Below are 27,198 nucleotides of genomic sequence, written 5' to 3' on the forward strand. Positions count from 1 at the left end.
TCCCACAATATCCTTTTTAAAATTAATTCAAGAGATTGTGCTATTTACAAAGTCCAACACAGACCCAGTAACAATTCACGAGTAAGCTGGGAGGATGAAAAAGCCCCACTATTTCAAGAATTGATATTGCAACAAGGAAAAAGTCATCAAGATAGCTTTAAAAATAAGATTTCGATATTAACTTATCTAGATATTATCCATTAACTTAGAGAAATACTTATGATATTTTAAAGGTAAAAGAAGGAAACAAAAATGGCATATGCAGTGTAACTATGTACAAAAACTACTAGCAGGAAATAGATTAAATACTGAACCCTTTACGTGAGGCTATGGGTGAAAATTTCTCTTTCTTCCTACATTTTTTCCTGTATTTTAATACTTTTCCTAAATTCCTTTAATGACATATTATAATGAAAAATTAAGAAGCACATTTATTACTTTCCACAAAGAAGGAACACCCAACACCATCTTAGTGGTATTTAATATCTAGTAAGAGACGATGAATAAAGTAAAGAATGTAATTCTGTGTTATATCTATGTTACAATAGTGAATATTAATGAAATAATAGTTAAGACAATTTAATTCCTATCACTTGTAGACTTGTTTTGCAATGGGATATATTTTTACTTGTAAGAATACAAATTTAATGTTACTACTATTATTTCAAACCTACACTGATGAAACATTCCAGCAGGGCACCTGAAATTGCTTCCTCAAAAAACGAAACAGGTATCAATATCAGGCATATTAGATAGCTGTCATGCAACTACAGTATTAAAGAATTTTTTTATTGAAAGAGAAATACTTTAAGAACCTGTTATTGCAGACAACTGTAGTCATCTTTTTACAGAAGAGACTAGTAAAAATTATACAGGGGCTGAATGAAAGCCAGCTCTACACCAGTGATTCTCCAACTTGAGCTTGCATCAGATCCTAAGGAGGGCTCCTTAAAAGGAACTGCTGGGCCCCACCCCCAGAACTTGTTGCAGCTGATTTGGTGTGGGACACAAAAATGCATTTCTATTATGTTTCCAGATGATGCTGCTGGTGTTCGAACCACAGTTAGAGAATCACTTGCCTACAGTTCAGCTCTGTGCCACTGCAAAAAAACCTGAGTGTATCAACATCCATGAAGATTCCATTTTAAAAGGTTGCTGGAGAAGAATGGAAAAACAAAAATGCACTGGCCTTCACATCAACTCTCATTGTGATCAGGTTTGATCCCTCTAGCTTTTTTGCTGTAAAAATTTTCCATAAATAGGATAGCATTTCAGAAATACATATAAGCCACTCATTGTGTTCCATGTTTTAAAAGTACCTTACATACTCACCTGTGTATACTCCATTCTGTACAGTTTTAAAGTGATTCAAGAAGTACAGGATTTTTACTAGATGACAAAAAGAATAGGCCTAGCATTTGCTTGATAGGTTTCTTAAGATTAAGTTTATAATAATACAACCATCTGTAAATCTGAGTTTGTGAGCCATAAACTACAATTCATGAACTCGGTGAATATATTTATGGGCAGCAATCTCACTACCCTTCTCTATTCCACAAAGAACAAACCACAATACACTGCCAACGTTTTTCTCTGGAATCCGATTTGTACTCTTGTTTTCAAAATTTTTTCCCGTGTAATGATTAAATAAAAGAAAAAAAACAAAAAACAACCTACATCATTTAAGAGAAAGGAGGGGGGAGAGAATGCATGCTTTTTTTGTTGTTGCTATTTTATCTATAATCTCCTTGAAGCTTGATGATTTTGGACTAGCCTAGAAATCTCGAAAATGCTCAATTGTTTCAGAATTTTTCAGTAAACCAGAATCTCTGATGCTCTTTGTTAATTTGAAAGGCATATGAACCCATCAAAGACTACCTATATTAGTATGAAGTACAGGTGATAGACCAACCTGTGGCTTGGACTCAAACTAGAACTTTACTAATCTAGAGACTATGTAAACCGCACCAAGCTGTGGTGAACTTTATATATGATTAAAAACAACACATTTTAACTCAGGATACACACACACACACACAATTTCCACCTTTTCCCCTGCTTTTTATTTAAACATCTTTAAACCATAAGATTAAAGAATAGGTTGAAAGGGGCAAAATGCATTGGATTCCTTTATGTACCAAAGTTTTTTGCATCTCCACTTTACCAGGTAGTACTGTACTAACTTCAAAACTGCGCCCCCAGCAGTGTGGCATTCTCCACATGGGGCTGCAAGGGGTGGGGATAAATCTGATGACTTTAAACAAGAGTGCTGAACATGTTTAACTCAAACACCTAACTTCGATAAACAGACTGGTAGTTTATACAAAGCCAGCACATATTATAACAGTGAGAAGCAACCACTTTTGACTCTTGTTAAGGTCATCAGTGGCTTGCATATTGACAAATCCAATGGTCAAGGCTTCACCATCATCTTTCCTAACCACTTAGCAACACTCTATACAGCTGACCACTCCCCCCCTCCTTTAAACACTGTCCTCACAGGCTTCCTGTTCACAATAATCTCTGAGTTTCCTCCCACCTTTGACTTCGTTTTCGGTATTCTGTGGTCCAATCTCTTGATGGTACTGGCTTCAATACTTAGATCTTGGAGCCCTTCTCTTCTGCATTTACACTCTTTTCCCCTTGGTGAGCTCATCTACTTTCATGGCTTTACTAACACCTAAATGCTTATTAATCCTCAATATAAAGCCCTAGCTAGGATATTTCCAGACCTCCACTTCCAACTGTCCGCTTGACACCTCTACCTTAGTGAATAAAAATACCTTTAACTTTGGTCTCCCTTGCTTCCCTCCTGCACCCCCAAACCTGCTCCACCCACAGGCTTCCCCATTTCAGTTATGGTAGCTCCATCCTTCCAGCAGTTGCTTAGACCAAAAAACCTTAGGCTTCTATTTGACTCCTCTCTTTATACCCAAAAGAGTCCATCAGGGGATCCTGCTGATATACCCTCATCATTCAGCAGAAAGATCTTGGAGTCATCCATGATCCCTTGATCTCACTGGGATCATCACAGTAGCTACCTAACAGGTTTCTCTATCCATCCCCTTCCCTTGCCCACTCACTGTCTATCTTTACAGCAGCTTCCAGAGTGATCCATGTAAAGCATATATCTTACCTCACCTCAAAACCGATCAGTGGATCACTTCACTGAGTACAATGAACCTCAATGCCCTATTCAGTCTGGCCCCTGTTTTTTTTTTTTTTTTTTTTTTTTTTTTTAATGCAATCAACCCATACAATCAGTGGCTCATAGTGTCATCACATAGTTGTTCATTCATCACCACAATCAACTCTAGAACTTCCTTTTATTTCTTGACCTTGTCTCCTACTGTTCTTCCCGTTGATAACATTGCTTCACCATACTGGTCACATTGCTCTCTCCAGAAAACACCAAGTCTCTTCTCATATGCCATCTTCTTCACAGTGAAACCTACTCTGATGGGCAGCCCCTATAATTCATCCCCTTATCCTCTTTTATTTTCTCCACAGCATCTACTACGGCTTCTTTATTTATCATGCTTCACTGGTTGTCTACTCACTAGATGGCAAGAGACATGAGCAGAGAGCAAAGCCGCCCAATAGAAACACAACATGTGCCACATATGTAATTGCAGCCACATTTAAAAGGTAAAAAGAAACAGATGAAATTAATTAATAATTTATTTTATTTAATCTAACATAACCCAAAATATTATCATTTCAACATGCAATCGATACTGAAAAATTATTCAGATATTTTACATTCTTTTTTCTATAGGGAGGCTGAAATCCTTTGTGGATTTTTTTACTTAAAGCATATCTAAATTTGGACTAGCCACATTTCAAGTGTTCAGTGGCCATATGTGGGTAGTAACTTCCATACTGGACAATATAGGTCTAGCACACAGCAGGTATTCAATAAAGACATAGTGAATGAATAAATGTAACCTACAGAAAAAATAGTTTATACTGCAAAGACAGCACTCATAGGATTAAAAAAATTTATACAATCACATATGAAATCCTTAAGAAATGTGATATATTCTTGAAAATTTTCTTTTTACTCTAAACTATCCTCATTCTGTTAACAAAACCAAACAAATAAACAAACAAAAAAACTTGGGCAGAACCTACTAAGTTGAATCCCTAACCCACAAATGGGTTTCAATGCACACTTTGAAAATCATTGGTCTAAATAAACTTAAAGTATGTAGTCTATAATAAATGCATTTTGCTTCACGTCTTCTGGCCTCCAGTGACTACTCCAGACTCTAAAAGAGAACAAACTTTCAGAGGAAAGAGAACCTGGAGGGAAAGGCAAGGACTTAAAGCAACATGCCAATCCATGAAATGAAATAATCAGAGGAGACATAAAATAACTCTTCTAACATCTTTCAATGAAATTATATTATTTTAATTAAAAGGTAATTTTAAGTAACTCGTCACACTGCCAGATAATTAACAAAACATCTAATTACTTTCAATTATATAGTATCATATATGCTAATACACAAAATTCAAGGGGGAAATCTGCATGTTTTTCACATTTCAAAAAGAATGGATTTGAACATAGCAGAAAGAGTTCAAGTATTTTGTTTCATCCACGCACCTATTCCTTTCATGCAAAGACCATGGAAGCACAGAGAACAAACCTAAATAATTAATCTTCATTTTACATCTACAAAATCCAACTCATCAATAATCTTACACAACAATAACTGGGTTTAAATGACACTACGAGCTTCCAATCCAAACTGAACTTTTGGGCAGTTGTTATTACAACCACCAATTTGCAAAATGGATGCAGAGAGAAGGGTCCCATCATCAGTCTGCTATTTGATCCTTAGTTTCCTGGACGTTTCTAGACACAGAGATGAGGTATGCAAATAAAATAATATAGATGGGTCACCACATGTATGGTTTAATTTTTGTACAGTTACGCTTCAAATTTCTTCCCGAGGTTTTTTAATTATTGGAAGAATTGCCCTTCTTTGACATCTCTGTTAAGGGGCTAAGTTGTCACCTAACTGAGGCTCCTAAAATTGTCAAGGTGGGCAGTTGGGATATTTGTGCCTGTGACAGATAGAACAGCAAAAACAACATTCCTAAAAAAATGTATAGAACCATTTGTTACTTAGTTTTGTATTTCTGATTGTTCACTGAGCAAAATATGGCCACTTGATGATTGCTGCAAATATTGTCTTTACTACTAAATATGCCTTCATGTACATTTCAACAAGTGACTTCTGCTTGAAAACGAAATCTATTGAGCATATTTCTCTGGATATCAATATTTAAAATTTTTTTTCTTTGCAACTAAAATTCAAGAGAGACAGCTCTTGTTTACAGAGTAACTTAGTTTAGCATTATGGTTAACAATGTTTAAAAACAGCTAACTCAAAATGCAAACATTTAAATTCTGAAGTTTAACTGTTGAGATGCCAAGTCAGTACTATGGAAATATAAACAGCATGAAAAACACTAATTTTTTCCCCAGTTCCATTACTTGGAAGAACATTCCAGGCCACCATTTTGTGGATTTAGGAGTAAGACCTCACACACTCTGAAGTTGAAAGACAGTTTAAAAATTAAAATGTTTTGGATGAACCTTAAAAACATTATGCTTAGAAAAAGGGGGCAGTCACAAAGGACCACATATTACATGATAACATTACACGAAATGGCATAGGCAAATCTATACAGACAAAAAAGACACTAGAGGTTGCCAGAGTCTGGGTAAGTGGAGAAAGGAAAGTACCTGCTATGAGGGACTAGGATTTCTTTTAGGGGTGATGAAAATGTTCTAGAATTAAGTTGTGATGATGTTTTGCAAACTTTGTGGATAAATTAAAAACCACTGAGCTCTACACTGTAAATGGATGGAAGGCATTGTGTGTGAATTATTTCTCAAGAAACCGGTTAAGAAAAGTAACATGCCTGATGACATTCACAGCAGCACTGGCATGAAAGGTACAAGAAAATCCACATAGCTTCTATATAACATGAAAATATCTAATTCCTGACCCCTCCCACACACACTAAATTAGGTCTTCCTATTATAGAGTACTTATCCAAAGCAACCAATATTTGACCTTCCCAACACTCACCATCATATCACTCATGATGTCTGTCTTCCACACTAAAATATAAACTGTTTGAGGCCAAAGTCACGTCTTCCTTGTCTGGTGCTACAATCCTAGCACCTAACATAAAACGATCAGTAAGTACCAGCAGAATGAAGGAATGTAAAGCATGTATACACATACATCTGTATGTATGTTATATATGTATGAATGAATGAAATATTGGATTGGGGCAATCGAGTGGGTAGTTTCTACTTATCCATTAAAGCAGTTCTCCAATTCCTCCTAGGCTCCCAGCCATGCAGGTAGAGACATTTCTCAGCCACCTTTGCAGTTTGGTGTGGCCACGTGACCACAATCTTACCAATTAAATGTCAAAGGATGTGACGTGTAAAATTTTTAAATTATTTGCTTAAAAGGAAATTGCTTGCTCTAGACTTCACTGTTACGGCAGCAACTTGATTTCAATCATGCAGAAAAGGACAAAGTCCAAGGAAAGACAGCACAAGATAGAAGGAAACTGCCTAGCAGGCTAGACTGGCCAAACTGCTCTATGACAGAGAAGTAAACTGCCATTTTATTCGAGGTACTGCATACTGCGGTCTCTTTGTTACATCAGCTTCATCTTTACCCTAACTGTTAAAACACAGGCTACACTGTTATAACCCAGGCATATGTGTTTGGGGGAACAAGGAGGACTGAAATTCTTGACAGAATTGATACACTAATTAGTCATTTCAGCCAATGTGGTCATCTGGTAGCTCAGTGAATACAATCTCTTCCAGTCTGTCTATGGCTTCATTTTCAAAGCAACTTAAAGAATTAATAGTTGTATAATTCAAATGCTGAATTCTATAGAGATTGTTTTGAATGGGGTTGGCTCAGAGAAGTTATCATTTAGTAAATACTTAAATCATATAAATATGCTTTTCAAAAGAACCAATAAAAAGAATTCAAATGGCTGAATAGTCTGCTTTATTTTTAACCAAAAACTAATTTGTACTATGTAATATACAATGAATGGAATTTATAAGCATGCATTATAATTCCTTGATCAAACATAAGGTAGCTCAAATAGGGCATGGGCAGGGGAGGAAAGCTTCAATGATTATACTTCCATTTAGATTGATTTTTAACATTCTCACAAATAAGTTGACTATAAAAACAAAACTGAACCACCCCATACAATGTAAAGCTTGAAGATGCCTGAAGCTTAAAAATAACCACTTAATTGTGGGCTTGTTAATGATTATTAATTTCCAATGCCATTCAGGATTGAATATAAGATGACCAATTCTAAAAATTGGATTTGAATTTCAAGCAAAAATGCATGTCAGTGAATTATCAATGGTGAGGGTAAGGAGCGAGAAAATGCCACACAGACCAATTTTACTAAATCACCAAGCCAAGGCAGCCCACAAAAAAATGACATGGATATAATTTTGACCAGACAAAGTTCTCTTTTTAGCTGCCCTAAATAACCTTAGGTAAGCTATTTAACATCTGGGGGCCCACTTCCCAGTCTGTAAAAAAGGGATAATAATAATTGCCAGCTCCTCTGACGAATGCTGTCAACCAGATCGATTTTATAAAGTGCACCAATCAACTTCGAAGAAAAGTGTTATATCACTAACAAATATGATGACTGTTATTCATGATTCTTTAGAACTTTGGATCTAAATTTGTAAAATGCCTTCATCTGGTTTTCTGAATTTGCCTGGCAATTTTTCTGCACACAACTGGTTGTTTCCATAGTGCCTTTATAAGCACATTTATCTGCATCTACACTAACTGCTGATGATTCCCAGATTTCAAATTGGTGGCATGGTATTTACTAAGACACTCCTGACATCTGAAATCTACAATTTTCTTCTAGCATATAAGATGGTCTGGTATTCTTGACTGTCATTGGATAGAAAGAATTTTTCTTTGTTTAAGGCTTATTCACTGCGCAGAAATTCTAAATACACCCATTTCATACATCATTTTTTATTTTATAAATTTAACAAACCTTTTTTTTCTGTTATATGTAAGAAGTTGAGATATATAAAAGATTAGTTTTTAAAAGATCCTTAAGCTTGTTTAAAGGTAAAAATTCATATGATTTCTTATTCTTTGGACCTATAGACCCTAATTTATTTCCAAAAAGAATTTGAAATGAGAGTCAAAAACAGATGGAACTGAAATGATACAATGTTCCATGGGGGTAAGAAAAATGAAGATCATGTAAAAAAAAAAAAAAAAAAAAAACAGGAACAACAATAAAAAGCTAAAGTTGACAAAAACTATAGAAATTGAGCAAAAAACCTTATTCTGAGCTTCCTAACAGTCAAGTCAAAAAGGAAAACTATATAGATTCATTACTCAGCTTTCTTTAAGACATGAAAGGGGGCATCAGAAGGACAAACTATTTCTATGACCCTGACAGGTTTCTGTTTTCTGTTTTTTTTTTTTGTAGGATACTACATAATATAATAGATCATGTCCTTAACAGTGATTATAAAGACAAAAAAATTGTTTAATGTGGAATACCTCTTTCAGCCAATTTTTCACATTATTGCTCTAAAAAGCATCTTCCCAGCTAGCCAAATCATAACAGTAACAACTATAGCATTAGTTGCAGAACAACAATATAACTGACTAATCACTACCTTCCAGGTACTGCATTAAGTACTTTATATAGGTCAGCGCGTTACGATTTTCTCACTACCACAGAAACAAGGTAGGTAGATACAAATATGGAAACCATGGCTAGCGGAAGGCAAAGCAGAAATTCAAACCTAGGCGGGTGTCCTTCGTGCCCCCATATTTATCAGTGACTAAAACAGGAGAGAAAATGCCCAGGTGAGAGGACTTGTAAGGACCTGAGGGGCAGACATGACAATGAATCAACAGTGTCCAATTTAAAGAAGAGACCTATGCTCAGCTGACAATCCCAGAAACACATACCACACGTAGTAAGCAGAAAATAACAAGAATGAAGCGGCTTCTGTGTTTAGGGAGTGTATACCTTCATCAACCTACACAATTATGGACTGAGTAGACTTAGAGCAAACATCAAGAGGGATCACTGAGTGAATAAAACATATGCCCCCCAAATACTCCTGGAAACTTTTTTCCCTAATTTACCCTTGAGCCAGGATATTTTAAACTTTGAATAATACCAATGAATTGGGAACAATAACACTGCAGAAATTCAAACATGTCTGCTTTCAGGTCATAATTGTGGACAAGATAAAGACAGCAAGTCTGAAGAAAAATAATTCATGCTTACAGGTGATTCCAAGGAAAACAATGAAAAAGCACTGGTAAAGTCCTTGTTTGGAGCAGTAGGGATAATGCAACTTTCAACCTGAATTATTCATCTTTTCAACTACTTTCCCAGCATTATGTATCCATCGTTTTTAGCTTTACCTGAAACCTTTGTTAATGGCATAAGAGGAGTAAACACGTGGCTGTTTTGAATGCCCAGCATCTTGGATTGAAACAGCACTGAGGGATTACAGATACCAGGGATCGGCAAGTTACATACAGTTGAGTAACTGAGACAGAGAATGAATGGCCCACAAGCAGAAAAATATTTACTATATGGCCCTCTACAGGAAGTTTGCTGACCCCCGATATAGACTAATCCCTTCACTTTTAAAATTGGAAAACAAGTCTCAGCAAAGGGAAGAGTTTTACCAAAAGTCAAAAGTTTCCCCGTGACTTGATAACATCAAGTAGTGGTTGGGATCAACCCCTTCCATGCTGGAACAGCAGAATGGGACAGTGCTCTTTGGAGAACTTTTATTAAGTGCAACAGTTTTATTTAAACAATCAAGATGATGAAATGAAAGTCTGTGATTTTTGGAGCCCAAATCACATAGGGTAGAAAGTAACTATAAAAACAAATCCATACCTTTATAATGCATTCTAGAACACAGAAACCCTAGGCAGAATTAATAACAAGATCTGCTAAGAATCTTCACAGTATAAAAGCTCCACAAAAAACTCTGTTCAACTATACAGTCTGTTCAGCAGACTGTATCTTACAAATATATAAACTTTGATCTGATAAAGGCTTTGTTCAACAGAAAGTAACCTGCTTTTGAATAGATACAAATCTACTAAACCAAATGGAGCTATTAAAAAGCCAAAATCCAAAAATAAAATGAAGACACTACATTACTTGAGAAACATCAGATGTTAAAATGACACACAGGATTAACTTGTGTAAGATGACCCCTGGTGTCACCAGAGATACTTTGGGAATCAAGTAAATATGAAGTATCCATAAACGTTTTTACCAGAGTGCTTTTGCACTTTCCCAAAAAATGAATTTTAGAAAATTAAATTTAACTTCAATTCATCAGTTATATTAGTCTCTCTGAAAATTTCTAATTTTAAAATTACATACTTATTTGATTTTCGAGCAAGGTTAAGAGAACAAGGCAGCCTAGCACTGACATCACAGGATCAGCCCCACGCTGCCGAGCAGCTACGTCAACATGGCGTGTTGCTATGGCGCCTGGCTATTAATTTCTGAAAGGAGGTGATTATGAAGCCACCAAGTGAACATCAATTGGATGACACCACTTCAGCAAAGAATACTGACATGCAGTACTCTTGTCTGCAGCAAGTTAATTTTATGAATCACCACTTCTGTGATGTGAATATTCCTTTCTGACTTTAAACAACCTACCAAGTCAACCGCACCTTCCCCACCTAAAAAAAAAAGTTCAAAGCTTCAACAGAGAGGAGGAAAGTTTGATCATACTTGGGGAAAACGTGTGAATCTGTGGACCAATTCTTAAGGGCAATATTTTCTTCCAAGACCTCCAAAAATATTATAAGCTACAAATATACATAAGAAACATGTATATTTGACAAATATGGATGAAAAACAACTGAATTAAAATGCCTAGAAGGCAGCAGAGTGCTAGATATAATTCCACTAATCATATCTGCATTTACCTTTTTTTTGGCTTCTGTAAAGCAATCTTCAGTTATAGTCACCTCAAAAGGTCACTTCTTACCCTGGAAACAAAAGAAAACATCAAAATCTGAATGTCAAGAGAAGTAGCAACCACTTCTGCCTGGGATAGATACAAGCAAAACAACAAAGGGACCAGATTATATTTAATGGCAAATGACTTTCAGAGTTAATAAAAACAAGTCCCAAGACCTTCACTTATCTAGTCTACACTCCAGTGAACTCTTCAAGGCAAGATCAACTTGTTTGGAATAAGCAAAGGTGAAACATCTCGAATTTTACATATAAACTTTTTCTCATACTGTCATCAATTTATTTTCATGTGGAATAATATGTGACTCATAGGTCTTTGTTTTTGGAAACCAGACTGCTACTCGAACGCGTTTCTGTTTGGTTCTTATCCACAACATCTCTAATTTCATTGAAGTAGAAGCTTATTTTTGCCTCCCTTTGGAAGAGAGTTAGTTCTTGCTTTCTGCCACTCCGGACCTTTCGAAATGAATAAAAAGCCACATTTTTCAGTTTGGGAGTGTGGGGGATTAACTGCTGGCAAAAGCCGTTCATAGAATGTCTTTCACTTAGCATGTATCTACCAGATATACCAAGCTAAATAAAATGGTTTGCATCAGATGAAATCATTAAAATGAAGCTTCCTAAAATACAAAGAAAGCATGGAGTATATTTTCATCTCATATCCACTCCTGCATCTGCACACTCCCTTATGTAAAACAGGGCGTAATCCTTTAAGAAACATCAGAAGCTGCCTCTTTCTGCCCATATCACTGGGATCAACATATGGCACAAGTGAAAAGAAAAACAGTGGTTTATCTAGATCAAGTAACTAACAGGGTACATGATTCATTCCGTATCAATTGACCAAATGCTCATTTTTTTTTTTACAATGGTGAAATTTTATCATTTTACTTAATGTTAATATCCTTTTGCTCACTCTTCAGAATAACATGTGATGAAGTAGCTTAATTTTATACAGAATACATATCCCTGCTTATCCCTCTGCTGTCTGCTCTGAATGTGGAAAGGCAAACATCGAGAGACTTAAATCTTATTTCACTAGGGCTAAAAATTTGAAAGTGGCACTTTGGTGTGTACTCTGGTTGAGGACTGATTCAAGGCCAATTTATGACATTTCCAAAGGCAAGTGTATGCAGATTCTTGCCATTAAGACTGGGGGAAAAAAAATGCAGCCTCTGAGTGAAATCATAATGTTCATGTTTACTGTAAGAGGAAATTGGAGGTTTTCACCATAAATGTTCACCATTTGGGTGGGGGAAAACCCTAGCTCTGGGACTTAAAATTACTATCCTGCAACCTGCCCCAAAACCTTTTTGTTTTTACACAAAACAATTCAAATTGAAAATGAAAATCGTGTGCATTACTGCTGATGTGTGTCCCCAGGATTGGTTTCTCCAGTGGTGAGAACTCTGTTATAGAGCAAACAGTGGTAAGAAAGGAAAATACAAAAAAATGATGGCCTGCACTACAGTAACTCAAGGTAGAGTGGGGGTCTGCAGAACAGCCCCCTCCACACAAATGAGAGCTTAGTAGGTATCAGCCACAGCAGTTATCATTTACACCAGAAATTTCCACCTCCACTGCTCCTCAAATCTTAAATGTAAAGCAAGTGAACTCCGGCAGACCTACACTATTCAAATACCCTTTTTCACTCCTTTTTCACTTGAAATGTTCTCCAATGCATGCACTCTAAACTAATTTTCATGTTTTTCTATTGAGCTTTGTCTATCTTTGCATGTTTGGCAGACAGACCTATAGTATTAAACTTTGCAATGCAGATGAGATTTGCTATCATATAGGCCTGGCAAACAACTGGACTTTATTAAAATTTGATTTTTTAAAAACTGCTGAAAATGCCTATCTTGAATAAAGTTATTTCTAGCACTGCATACGAACATGAAAAACATTTTCAGGTAAGTACTGGGCCTATTTCACCACTCAACTACACAGTACGGTATGTAAATGAACACAGAGCAAAAATATTAACTGGTTCACCCGCAAAGCTTTTAAAAGTGTAATTTTTTACCTGAAAAAAACAGTTAATAATAACACAGTTATACAATTGACCCTCCAAAACATGATTACTAAAGCAATACAAAATTGGCTACATTTAATTTTTACTTACATACAAAACGGGCAGAGAGGCACAAACCATTTCCAAGTTCCATAAATTTTAATGCATATTCACATTTGACCACCCATTAGTTTACCTCTGTTGATTTTAGTTTTCAGAAAAAGTATTATCGTTAGCCAAGTAACCTAAAAGATCCTTTTCTAGCTTTGCCGAGAAAAGATTAATAGTTCAACAGCTGTTTGCCGTAATTCTAAATTAAATAAAATGTGTCAATATAAGAGACAAGAAAACCAGGGGCAGTAGTACTGGGGCTTGAATCTGCATCATTAGTTGCTTAGAAAAATCAGAAATCAACACTAGGAGAGAAATTTGATTTCAGTTTTTTCCAAAGCATAAAGCCCGCATATCCAAAATGTTATTTGCTATTTAAAAAAAAAATAACCATATGTATTTCTCAAATATATTAAACATTTCCATTTCAACTATTCACCTGAATGCTTACTGGCAGTACAAACACCCAAAATAAACTTAAAGGTTTTAAATTAAAAAAGATAAAGGAAATATGTTCCCCTCCTGCCCACTTTTCTTCCTTTAAAAAAATGCAGTTACTATATGAATTGCATTTTTTCTTCTTTTTCTTTCTTCCTTTTTAAAGTTTCCTATTGGTTTTCAATTTAAAAAGTGAGCCAACTATATGGAAATAAAAATTGCTCATCTCCCTTTTATGTCATTCTATATTCTACTTAAGACCTTGCGAACACTACATTGTTACGTGGTCTTTTCACTGCTGACTGCAATAGTATCATTTACCTGAAGCTGAGTGATGACCACAATGACCTTTGCCAAGAAGCCAAACTTCACCTGTCACTCTAGGGTAGGAAGTTTAATGTCCCCTCCTCTTCCTCTACCTCCCCAAACACCACACCTGCTATTAGGAATTTCACCCTTGTGTTGTTACAATGCTTCAATGTTACACTTTCTATAGAGATATCTTGCCCTTAACTCAATCTGGGTGATAGGTAATATATACAGTCAACTGGTGTGTCCTTCTTGGAATTGAGTTACAGGTAGAATGGAAGTGGGATCTCGTTTCACAAGACTGAAAATGAACAGGTACTCCATTTTTCCTGTTAAAATGATTCTCCCCTTTTCTTTCATGGCAGCTTAAAGGATACGATTTGCATCAGGATTTCTGCAGGATATTTCATTTTACACAATCACACAAAAATGACTCTGAAGGATGGCCAACATCTATCATCTCAACTTTCAGTCCAGCAGATTCTGGCTGAGAACCGACAGTTTGCCAGTCTTGCCGGGGGTGCAGACATGAGTAAAACAAGCCCATAGCCCAAGATTTAGGGAGGAGGTTTAGTTGTTCCTCTCTAGCTTGAAGATGCCTTCTCTAGAAATTCAGGAACATGGTTCAAACTTCATATACCCCCACATCCTCCAACCAAATGCCATATTTTTCATTTGAGAAAACAGAAGGTCCAAATGGGCCAACTGCTGCCTCTTTAAATAGTGACTCTTCACTCATGTGGGCTTTATGTCTGGTTTTACAGTGATTTCTTAGAAGAACAGAAGGCTACAACACATACATGATGAGCTGAAAAATTATAATACAAGGTCATTTCATGTCCTGCACTCAAAACAAGAAAATCCACTCAGAAAATAACTTCAGCGTTTTTTTCTATGCCCCCAATAACTTCGAATACCGAGTAAGGTTTACCAAGAAGAAGAAGAAGAAGAAAAAAAAAAAAAGGAGGGAGAGAATACAAAAAGGAAAGAAGGGAGAAAAGAAGAGCAGTGACGGAAGCACAACACTGTGAATGTAATTACCACCACTGAATTTTATACTTGAAAGCGGTTAAAATAGGAAATGTTACGTTGTGTATATTTCCACAATAAAAAATTGTTTTAAAAGGTCGGGGGGGGAGACAGGGAAACCAAAGCAGGGGTGGGAGGGGAAGGAAAGGGGTAGGGGGAAAAAGGAAGGAAAAGAAGAAAGGAAAGAAAGAGGGAAGAAGAAAAAAAAAAAAGAAACGTGTATAGTTCAGTCCTCCACGAACAGAGGAGACTTTGGACACAACCCAGGCTTGCTGATTTATAAATGCTGCATTTCTTGAACTTCTCTTAAATAAACCTACTTCCTTTGGCTCTTTCATTCCCCAAGTTCCCCTCCTACAAATAACATTTTACTTCCTTTCTCCTCAGCCTCTAAGACTCCTACCAAATCAAAGTGCCTAACCTTGGGGTCCAAGAGGTAAGCAAAAATTTAAATACTATAATAAAATAAGCCATGTGGCACAGGCAACACCACCGGCGTGATGCCTGACGTGAAATTACTTCAGGCTGGCAGCCCCCAGTGACTCCATGTCTGCCCACCTCATTTGGTAAAACGACTCTCTCTTACCTTACAGGAAAGTAAAACTCTGGTCATGGTCATGTGAAAATATTTTATAGGTATCCTTTAACAGCCTTTAAATGTTGAAACCTAAAAACAATATTTGCTGTTTTTCCTTTGAAGCTCTAACAAAGCCTTTGTTTTAGATTTACCTTTAGTGTGCAATAAGAGTTAATAATCAAATCCATCCCAACCCCCACAAATGTTAAACAAAAAGATAAAAGAAATGCAAATAGCTATTGTCATGGAAAGTTAAAGTACCTGTCTGTATTTTTAAGTGAAAACTATTATCTCTATCAATCAAAATTTAAGAATACAATAGCGCTAATCACAGAAGGTGCTCTGATGGAGTTACTTTTCCTCATAAAAAAAAAAGTATTTTTCCCCTTAAAAACCAAGTATAAAAGTCATATACTTACAATTAGATAGGGTATTTGTAATTTTATTATTAAAAACCTTCAGCAGCCTCACTGTTAATAAATGCTTCTAAGTCTCTAGACTGATTTGTACCCAATAAGACCCAAGTCCCTACATATTTTAATAAGGTTGATGGAATTTTATTTAAATACTCCGTTTCCAACCTGTGGGAGAACAGCACACTCTTCTGTTGAAAAGAGTTACTCAAACAGAGGCAACAGTTAACCGGTAAGGAAAACTCCTTTTTTAGACCCTGGACACAATTACCAGTTCCTGAGAAATCTTTACATAGGACGTATCTTCTTTGGATGGCTCACTCTTCTTAACTATGGCAACTTTTTTCTTCTTGTAATTATATCACCCTTCTCTCAAACAGAAAACAGAATTCTACCATCACACTCTAGAAAGATCCAAAGGCATCATTTTCAATTTCCCTGAGTCTTTTTTTTTCTTAATTCACTTTTTTAAAAGACTGGATTAGGCCCTGCATACGGTGCTTTCTGAAGACAGTACAGGAACAAAAAATAGCAAGACCCCAGATAGTAAAACAAACAGCTCAAGATTAAAATTCCTAGAGCAAACAGTGAAGCCAGGGTGCCATTATGCGGGATGAGCCAGGATGGACGTCTCCTCCACGGAGGGGCCAAGAGGCTGTCATTTCCACCCTAGCAAGATCAGATTTCCTCCCCTCCCGGCCGCCTCTCTGAGCATCATGGCCAACATCTCTAGTGTGCTATTAATATCAATGAAGAGCCGATTCGATTTCCACAGAAGAAAACCCTTCCTATTCCGGCACAGACCTTCGGGGAGGACGCTGGCCCAGGCATAGACAATACAGCAGCAGAGTTTCGCTGCTTTCCTACAGTTCCGTCTTGCACACTGTTTGAGGGCTTTTAGCAAACAATGGCAGCATTATCCGCAGGATAGTTACAAAACAGGATTTGTTAGGACAAAGAATAATAAAGCTGTTCGCCCTCTCTCTCTCTCTCCCTCATTTCCAACCCCCCCCCCCCACTCCCCACCCCACCACAACCCCCCCACCCCGAGTCCGGAAGAGCTTCTCTTAGCCAGTCCAAAATGAAGCCACATTTCCTAAGAGGCACCTGTACTTGTCTATTTCAACGCAGCCAGCAACTGCAAACGGCCCAGGAACCAGCCAGCTTTCAGGAAGCGCCCAGAAGGGTAGCAAAGTAGCTTCTAAACATTTGTAAAATGAAACAGAAGTATCAGGCTTGACTTAGAGCACAACTTACCAACTCATGGTGAGGAGGCTAAGGTTTGAGGCCGAAGAAGCAATTTTCACACCACGGAAGAAAGTTGAGAGTTTGTAAGGGGCAAACTACAGGCACTGGAAAGCCTCTGGGCTCTCAGGGCTCCAAAGCTGGCGGCAGTGTGAGGAAGGACTGAAGGTATGTGGGCTAAACACAACAAAAGCCACTGCCTTACTCTAGATTAAATATGCAGGAAGAGGCCCCTTTGCATAAACACAAACACTCAGCAAATGAATAACTGGCTCAATCAGACGCCCGCTGTGCCTTTTACCTGTCCTCGCTCTGACAGGAGACACCGCCTGTTCCAGGGGACACAGACTAAACAGGAGACAGTTAAATGTTATGTTGCTATAATAACAATTAAAATGAATTGCATTCATTAGTAATTAAGAACTCACACATGGGGGGAGGGGGAACACAGAGGGGAGAGGGATGTAGTGCTATTGTTACAGCTCCAGCTACTCCAAAAAGAACTCAGCACACTAAACATCAGTGGAGTTTCACCTTGTGCTGTGTTTAAATATCTATAACGTTCAATGAGAGTTTTAAACACATTGTTTGGTCATAATTTAAAGTCAGAGATACACCTCTTGTTCCTCTGCTTTGCACATCATAAACTGATTCTTGTGTGTCTGAACCTATAGAAAGATATATGTGTATAAAATATATACACACATGCATACATATAAAAACACTCACGCACATCTAATGAAAATGGATAGACCCCAAAATGCTACTTAACTACACTCTTTAGATGGCTAATCATTTAAAGCAAATAATTTGAGTTTTCCAAAATTATATCCCAAACATCTGCCTTTCAAATGTCACCAATTCATGACCACTCATTTCAAAGCATTACCCATATATCAGAAAGGATGCTTTTAACTGAGTGGCCTTAACCACTTATAATTTCAATTAAATAGCATAATTACAGTCAACAATTTTCTCCATTTCAGCAGGAAATATGCCACATTTCAACGTAATTTGTCCTCAGAATCCAGGATTTTAAGCATGACGAAAAATACACAGATGCTAGAAATTCACAATTGCCTTTTCACGGCTTATGGAGTCAACTCACACTGACCTCTTACTGCATGTTCCCACTACATGTTGGTCTTAATAACTTAATTATTTTTAATAACTTTTTGCAGTATTAAATGATTTCGACTGCAATGTAAATATGATCCTGTTTGTCAAACTTTCTAATACTGTCCTGTAATTTTGGGGGCAAATCCAGCACTAATATTCCATAGGATGTGTCTACACTATAATTTGGACTGAAATGGGTAGATTACAGATCCTTCATAGCCTCAGAGGATGCATCACAATTATCCCAGCTGAGGGAAGTAAGGCAGCTTTTTATTTCAAAAACACGTTTTATGTTATTAACAGAAGATTCTTTTCTGGCCATAGCATTCTGCTGCCAAAGTAAAAGAACATTGCTGAAGTTTTTAAAAATTTTAGCCACAAACCAAAAATCCCATCTCAAACATACAGTATGGCATATCTCAGGGAAAAGAGAAGCAAAATAAAAAGATTCGTAAAGCCCCCCAAAATAAAACACAGATTCTCCAAGAGAGGTTCCCAGAAAAAACTAAAGATACCTATTTTGTTCACCATTTTGCCTTGAAATGACCTCTCCAATAAGGTGTCAGATAATCGGCTTCCATAGACGATTGTGATCTAACCCTGATGCAAATAAACCATAGTACAAAATTTAATCAGTATATCACCATGAAAAAGCCTCTGTCCATCCCAATGGAGCCTCTAATGACTGTTTTGGCAGTTCTGGTGGGTAGTTATGCTTCCCAGCCCATCTATATCTCATACTGGTTGAGCAAGCTAATGGAAAGGCTGTTAGTGGAATCCAATATTAATGCTCTGCATCTGCAAACCTGGATGCAACTGAATGTATTATACAATTATAGGTAGTATCTAATTCCATAGGTATTAGATGCTGTTCTCTAAATTAATATTTTAATGATGACAGTGAAATAAAGACAACATTCCAGGTAAGGGATCCATGCGTTGTGGCCCAGCTAAAGCTCCTTGCTGAAAGAGTAGTGGATACCGGAGCACACGGCACAGACATGGGGATTGTGACAAAAATCCGTATGCAAGCTTTAGATGCTGAGTGACACATATTGATGCACAGAGTCAAAGATGCCATCCCCACACAAGCGCCACTCGCTGTAAGCTCTAGAGAAAATGAAGGGGGAAGAAGTAGGGGGAGTAGTTGCAGTGAGACCTCCAGAAAATAAACAGGGTGTACAGTTTCAAAGGCTGCAGACACAGACATTTCATTGTTCAAGCCAATTATCAGTGGAAAATAATAACAACAGATGGATTCAGAGTCACTGACTTTTCATATGCACTTCATCTCAGCGGAACAGATGATGAAACGCGAGAGCTATCTCAAAAAGGCAAAACATCTTTCAGTAAAAGAACTCTACAGTCCAGATGGGGACCTTCTAAGGCTGCTGATTATCTTCTTATAATGTTGTAAGATAGACTTACTAAAACATTTCAAGAACTGATCAGATATGATGTGTACAATGGCTTCATTATTGGAAGGAGTCACCTCAGACTTGTGACTAAACTAGGCAGAGATTTCAATAAGGTTAGGACTGTAAGCTTCCTGTTTTCTCATCAAGGACTGCAGGTTCCAAACGAAAACTGGAAATCTATACACACAGGAGAATAATACATTGCCCAAGGATCCTACATTTGAGCTTTTCTCTCGTATGGCCAAGGAAAAAAGATAAACTGCGACTGTGAAAAGGACATTAAATTATTCTGATGCCTTTCATCATGGTGGGGGAAATATAGCCCTAAAACAATTACTTATTAAAAGCATACCATGATAAACTATTATTCCTTCTATGTAATAAAGACACGTTAAATATCCCTTGCCACTGGTGATCTCGAAAGATACTTTGCTTTTAGTGGGAAATAAATAAAAAATGCCAATGGTGGTATAATAAACAATTGTAATAAATGCCAACCTGACACCCAGGCAAAAACCAGCCTATCCTGGTTCGCTCTCACTCAAGTTAAATACCACCAAGTCAGACCTGCTGATAAAACACAACAGGTAAACCATAACCTGAGAACCTGCTATAAGTAACCAAGAAAAAAAAAAAAAGTTAAATCTCTCTGACTAGATAAGCCTCATCACTACTAGAATAACAATGCATCCGTTCTATCTAGTCATTGATTGATCCATCCATTCATAATCAATTCCATATTTATAATGTTGACAATTTTTTTTCTGAATTGACATAAAATATGGTCGAAATCACTGCTAAGAAAAAAGAAAAGCTGATCCTCCCGCTATTTACTAACATACTTAACATTTAAAAAATATTTTTACGAACACACTGTTGACTTCACAAGTTTATAACGTAACGAAAAAAACAGAGAACAGAGCTTTTCTTCCACAGTACTCTGACAAAAGTAAATTCGCAGCAGAACACATAAGCACGAAGAAAATATCGCCAAAGGCAAAATTCTGCAACTGCTTTAAGAAGCAAACAAGAACACAAAAGATGTGTAATGCAACCATCTGGCTCTCCTCATACTATATTAATGCCTCAAGTTTGTCCCCCACCCCCTTAGCCAGCCCACACCAATGCCACAAAACCAAATGGCTTCGCTTATGTTTCCTGCGCAGCAAATTTACACAATGTAGTTAGAATGCAAAAGATAAATTTTACACACTAACTAGTATCTTTACATTTCTCCCCACTTCACTGATTATTTGGGTTCTTTTTATTTTTTTTTTTGGATTGTTGTTGTGACTTATTCGGAGTGGGACTTCCTTGAAAAACCACTAAGAACCTTAGTGTGGTAAAGATGTTCTTACGTGGACCTATCTGATCAGTCTCAAAGAAGCCCTCCACAACTTGAATCTCTGCCATCTTGTGTTTTCTGTTATAATCAGACTTCAGATGTGGGCATCTGAAAAAAGAATCTTAAAATTATTGTAATTAAAACCTTTACCCTTTTTTGGGGGGAAGGGGCACTAAATTATGCGTGGTTCCCTCATTTTTATTTCAAATAACTACACTAAATTTTAATCATGACCCTTGAAGGTCAGCACATTCATTGGAATTTTTACTCATTCAACTCTTACTACAAACATTTACTGAGCAACTACTGTGTTGTCAGGAGCTCTGCTACACAATGGATGATCAAAATCATTATTTTTCTATATGCTGGCAGGGCCTGCCTGGTATGTTAAACCAGAAACTCTATAATTTATAAAATAATATTTCACATGTAAGTAGGCTGAAGCATTTTATTTATTTACATGCTTATTTTGGCAGGCAGAAAGAATAGATACCTGAAAACTATGGCACATCTTTTAAGTGCCCAATTGCTTCAAAAAGGTAGGAATTCAGACTTAAAAAATAAAACAAAATCAATAAAGGTTATCATAAATGCCTCTCACAAAATTAAAAAAAAATAACTGGGAAAAAATATTATCACAGGTAAATTCTACTCTTTGCTTTTTTTTCAGGGGCATGCTGGAAGGCAGGTGTTCTATATTGGGCATCTGCTCTTAGAATCAAAATTTGCAGGGCAGGGGTCATGTCTGGTTTACTTGTGTTTCCTCACTGGATTTCCACTTCCTCTGCATCCCTCTCCATGTTCTGGAATAAGGAAGCCTTGCCTGGTTTTTTTTGATGGACGGACTTTTGGTTCCCTTCCGGGCGTTTCCACCCAGGACCACAGAAGCTCCCTGTCTGGAGAGCAGCAGTAATTTGTAGGACACACACAGCGAACCCAGCCACCGGATGAGGGATTCTGCTAATTGTTTAAGCCTGCACTAGTGTCTAGCCACCACCTGGCAGCAGAACACATGGCTGCCTCCCAGGCCTAGGTTAGCACAGCTGGAGCCAGATGACAAGCTGTCAAGATACTCTTCCAGGGGCCACATCTGGCTCCTGGCGGCTCTGATCTGCAGCTGAATATGATTCTACTTGGTTTTTCTGGGCAAGTTTAGGTAACGGATAAGACAAATTGGGTTCATCTTGACTGTATGCATTTCAGTTTGGGACAGAATGTCAAACTATTAACTCCATGAAGGCAGGGAGTGTGTCTTGCTTGCAGAATCCCAGTACAGAACAGTAGCTTTACAAGCTAAGTACTCAATAAATATATAAAGAATGAATGAATAACACCAACCTGCATGTGAGTTGAACAAAAGCATTCCTGGATCCTATTTAACTTTCCCTATTTTCACTATAATGTGTACAAAGGTTGTTATGGGTTGAACTGTGTTCCCCAAAAGGATATGTTCAAGTCCTAACTTTTGGTCCCATGAATATGATGACCCTATTTGGAAATAGGATATCTGAAGCTGTGAGTAGTTAAGGTGCAGCCAAACTAGACTACAGGGGGCTTTAACTCAATATGACTGGTGTCCTTATAAAGAAGAGGGAAGTTTAGACACAGAGGCATGCAGACAAAGGGGAGAACACCATGTGACAGCAGAGGCAGAGAATGGAGAGCTGCAGCTGCAAGCCAAGGATTGTTAACCAATCACTAGAAACTAGACACTAGGAAGACGAAAGGAAGGATTCTCCCCTACAGGTTTTCAATGGAGCACAGCCCTACCACCACTTTGATTTCAGACCCCTAGTCTCCAGAACTGTGATATATAACTTCTGGCTGTTTTAAGCCATCTAGTTTGTGGTACTTTGTTACCGCAGCCCTTAAGAAACCAATACAATAGCCACTACTCCAGGCGATCACAGAGAAGACCCTGAATTGCTCCAGAGCTAACTTTTGTTGTAGGCATATTGACTCAGGGGGGAAGATACTCAAGAATGAACAAACACACACTGTCAGTATAGGTGGAAAAACCTCCAACAATCCTTCCCTGAAAGTAACAATCTCTCAGTATTACTCACACCCCCACTTTATTAGACCTTAAAATGCAAAAATTTGGCAGCGTTGTGCCTACAGTGCTAGCAAGTGATCCGAAAGTAGAAACTTACCTTTTGGCTGCCAGAGAAATTGCCAAACGATGAGGCAACTTTTCCTCGCACCTTTTCTCCCATTTCCTATCCCATGCCTCTCTTCCTGAATTCCCTGACATTTGCAGATTCCGGCTACCTGCTACCTACACTCAACTTTGACCCAACTCGAGGCTCTTCCGAAGCTCATCACCTCTCTAGCTCCTGCTAAAACTCCAGTATAATTTAGAATCAAGCTGTGGACCAAACCTCTTGATGCATTAGCCAGAAAGTTTTTCACTACTTATAAGGTGCCATTTTCATAACTATGATAGAGAACTTTTAGCCTTTATGATGACAAAGATCCCCCCTGTTGGGAAGGAGGGACATTTGGTAGAAGGATGGCACAACTGTTCCCAAACAATGCTGATTCCCCAATATAGCAAGTTAATGTTCCTAAAACAACAATGGTTGAAATGCACAGATGACTCTGATAAACCCAAAAGTGCACTAGATGAAGCTGTTGCCTATTGCCTAAACTCATCCTCTTTTCTGTCATGAAAAGCAGGAGTGGGGGGCTAATTCTTTTAAGCTAAGTATGTTTCTAAAAAGAGCGCTGTTTGTATAACTGAAAATGTGGGTTTCAAGTTCCCTATGGAAGGAGCAGTTCACCTGGAAACAGGTGAGCCAGGAAGACCCACCCCTAAAATATACACACACCCCCCACTCTTGTCATTTGAAATTACTTCAAAAATGGGAAAATGCTCCAGAGTCAGAAGGAAAGTTTAAGATAGTACAATAGGATGCAAATGATTGATATGTATTGCCTAGCTGGAAACAGGCTACCATATAGAAACAACAGAAAGAAAACAGAAAAGGTTTTGAAAGTTAGGGAAAAATGAAAAAAAAAATAGGCAAGAGTGAGGGTGTAAAGGACAAAATTCTTTATCCCTCAATGCTGCTTTGGGCTGCCTCACTTAAAACTAAGTATTACATAATATAGTATTCACAATATGGTTTAGCATAGTACAGTTCAGAGCTTACAAGCTTAGTTTCAAGTACCCAAGTTCAAATCTCATCTCTGCTGCTTAGTGGCCTTGCAAACTTGTGCAAGTTACTTAAATTCTCTGCCTCTCAGTGTGCTCATCCATAAAATGGGCTTAATTATAGTGCATAATGTGGTTGTGAGGAATAAATACATTAGCATGAAAAAGTGCTTTGAATAATACCAGGCACGCAGTGAGTGCTAAAGAAATGATAGCTGCTGTTATTATGACCAGGGATAATATAACTTCAGCAAATCTAAAACTGCCTATGCCTCATTTCTTCCATCTCTCCAAGCTGGTTAATCATAGCTGGTTGTCTGCCATGCTACATGCTAGAAAAAAAAAGGGGGGAGGTATATAAGATTTTAAACTTCTTAAAACATGGGGCTAAAAATAAAATAAAAGTACTTATTCTTTTCCCCTCAATGTTGGCTTGAGAAACATGGATGTCATAACGGGGTATCATCTACCTTAGTGGAGGGTGTCATTAGCTACGAAACAGCTACAATCCTAGCTCAGCCTTGGCTGCGTGTCCTGCCAACAACCAAAAAGGACTTTGGGGAGATCTTCAAAGAAGGCAGAAGGAGAAACTGGTCCGGAAACCAAAGGTATTGAAACACATTTTCTTGTGCTTTTCAAGTCTGTGCATATAGATTCTGTTACTGATTTAGGATCTTAAAACAGTTTATTTTTTAAATGCCTTTCAGCTCACCTTTAATAATACGTTTCTTTGACTTGGCTGAACTATACCTCAGAAGAATTACAAGCGGGAAGACGGCTGGGTGAAAGGTTCAGTGAACTAATCCACACCTGGTCCATTTAAAAAAAAAAAAGGCTCATATTTTCCATATAGAAACAAGCCTCTTTATATGAACCAGGTTTTAATTTAATTGCTTAGGCACTTTCCACATCATACAATCTTTCATGAGCTTCCTTAGTGGGGTGGGGAAAAGGCCACAGATTCACCACCTAGTCATACCATGAGCTTTATCAGTGACAGAAAATGATGATGATGGTGATGATGATGATGGTGATAATGATGATGGCAGAAGAAAAGCACAAACGCCATTCAAATTTTTTATTGTACCAGAAATTCTTTGGCCAAGTTTTGTCAATGATAAAAGACAAAGACTTCCCCAAAGATGGGCTTGGGGATCAGCTAATGGGATATTTTGTGCCTGCCATGACCAAAATTCTTATTTCTGTTGCATCAGTTGCGTAGCCCGGACTCTTCAGTGGAAGGAATAAAGACTGGGTGAGGAAACAATACTCAGAGGAGAGAGAAGAAAGGAAAACATTTTAGAGATGAAAGTCACCTTTGAGGGGCCTAAGGTTACCTACTTCCTCAACCAGGGTGGATTTAATGTGTGACTGAGGCCAAGAAGGTGGTGGGTGCCAAAGCAAAGGCAAGAACCTCTGACTCCAAACAAACATTGAAAAGCAATGACCAGAGAATGTGGCCCTGGGAAATATCAATCATGTTAAAAGGAGATTTTGGAGCAGGGTATTTCAATCATGTTAAAAGGAGATTTTGGAGCAGAGTATTTTGAACAGCAAAGAGGCAAGAGAATGGAAGCAGGCCATCACAGTGTCCCATACATTTTGCCAGCCTGTTGCATCTGAAGCTGTGTACTGGATTGTAGATATTATGTCCCCCAGAAAAAGCCATGTTCTTTGATGCAATCTTGTGAGGACAGACATATTAGTGGGGATTAAATTGGAACGTTTGCATTAGGTTGTTTGCATGGAAATGTGTCCCACGCAACTGTGGGTGATGACTCTGATTGGATAATTTCCATGGAGGTGTGCCCCTGCCCATTCAGCATGGGCCTTTATTAGTTCACTAGAGCTCTATAAAAGCTCAGACAGAAGGAGCAAGCTTGCTACAGCCAAGAGGGACACTTTGAAGAATGCACAGGAGCTGAGAGAGAAGCTGCAGCTTACAGAGACATTTTGGAGACAGCCGTTGAAAGCAGACTCTTGCTCCGGAGAAGCTAAGAGAAGACAAACACTCCAAGAGCAACTAAGAGTGACATTTTTGAGGAACTGCAGCTAGAGAGGAACATCCTGGGAGAAAGCCATTTTGAAACCAGAACTTGGAGCAGATGCCAGCCACATGCCTTCCCAGCTAACAGAGGTTTTCCGGACACCATTGGCCATCCTCCAGTGAAGGTACCTGATTGTTGATGGACACTTTATGGCCTTAAGACTGTAACTGTGTAACCAAATAAACCCCCTTTATAAAAGCCAATCCATTTCTGATGTTTTGCCTTCTGGCATCATTAGCAAACTAGAACAAGCTGAGATATAAATGAGCTGATTTTCTTCTATAAAGTCATTCATTTTAGTGCTCCGAGTACCCTGTTTTGATTTTCCTCTTAGTTTTTTTTTTTTCATTTTTATTGAGATTGTTCAGATACCATACAATTATCCAAAGATCCAAACTGTACAATCACTTGCCCCTGGGTACCCTCATACAGCTGTGCATCCATCACACTTAATTTTTGTTCAATTTTTAGAAACTTTGCATTACTCCAGACAAGAAATAAAGTGAAAGATGAAAAAAGAAAAAGAGAAAAGGAAGCTCTAATCCTCCCCTATCCCTAACCAACCCTCCTCAATTGTTGACTCATAGTATTGGTATAGTACATTTGTTACTGTTTATGAAAAAATGTTGAAATACTACTAACTGTAGTATATAGTTTGTAATAGGTATATAGTTCTTCCCTATATGCCCCTCTATTATTAACTTCTAATTGTATTGTCATACATTTGTTCTGGTTCACGGAAGCGATTTCTAGTATTTGTACAGTTGATCATGGACATTGCCCACCATAGGATTCAGTTTTATACATTCCCATCTTTTGACCTCCAACTTTCCTTCTGGTGACATATATGACTCTGAGCTTCCCCTTTCCACCTCATTCACACA

General features: G+C 37.7%; 1 protein-coding gene across 5 annotated transcripts in view; it reads right to left on the minus strand.

The window, feature by feature from the left end:
• FOXP1 (forkhead box P1) overlaps positions 1–27,198 on the minus strand; it is a 389,051-nt gene that overhangs the window by 318,328 nt on the left and 43,525 nt on the right. For 4 of the 5 annotated variants that reach the window (XM_037800241.1, XM_037800248.1, XM_037800253.1 and 1 more), the window contains exon 2: positions 11,040–11,102. The gene's annotated coding sequence lies outside the window, so the exon portion shown is untranslated. Of the gene's footprint in view, positions 1–11,039; positions 11,103–17,239; positions 17,454–27,198 lie in introns of those variants that run through there. The other variant, XM_037800232.1, reaches the window with a different exon arrangement.

The sequence above is a fragment of the Choloepus didactylus genome, chromosome 1, assembly GCF_015220235.1.
Source record: "Choloepus didactylus isolate mChoDid1 chromosome 1, mChoDid1.pri, whole genome shotgun sequence".
Lineage (NCBI taxonomy): Eukaryota > Metazoa > Chordata > Mammalia > Pilosa > Megalonychidae > Choloepus > Choloepus didactylus.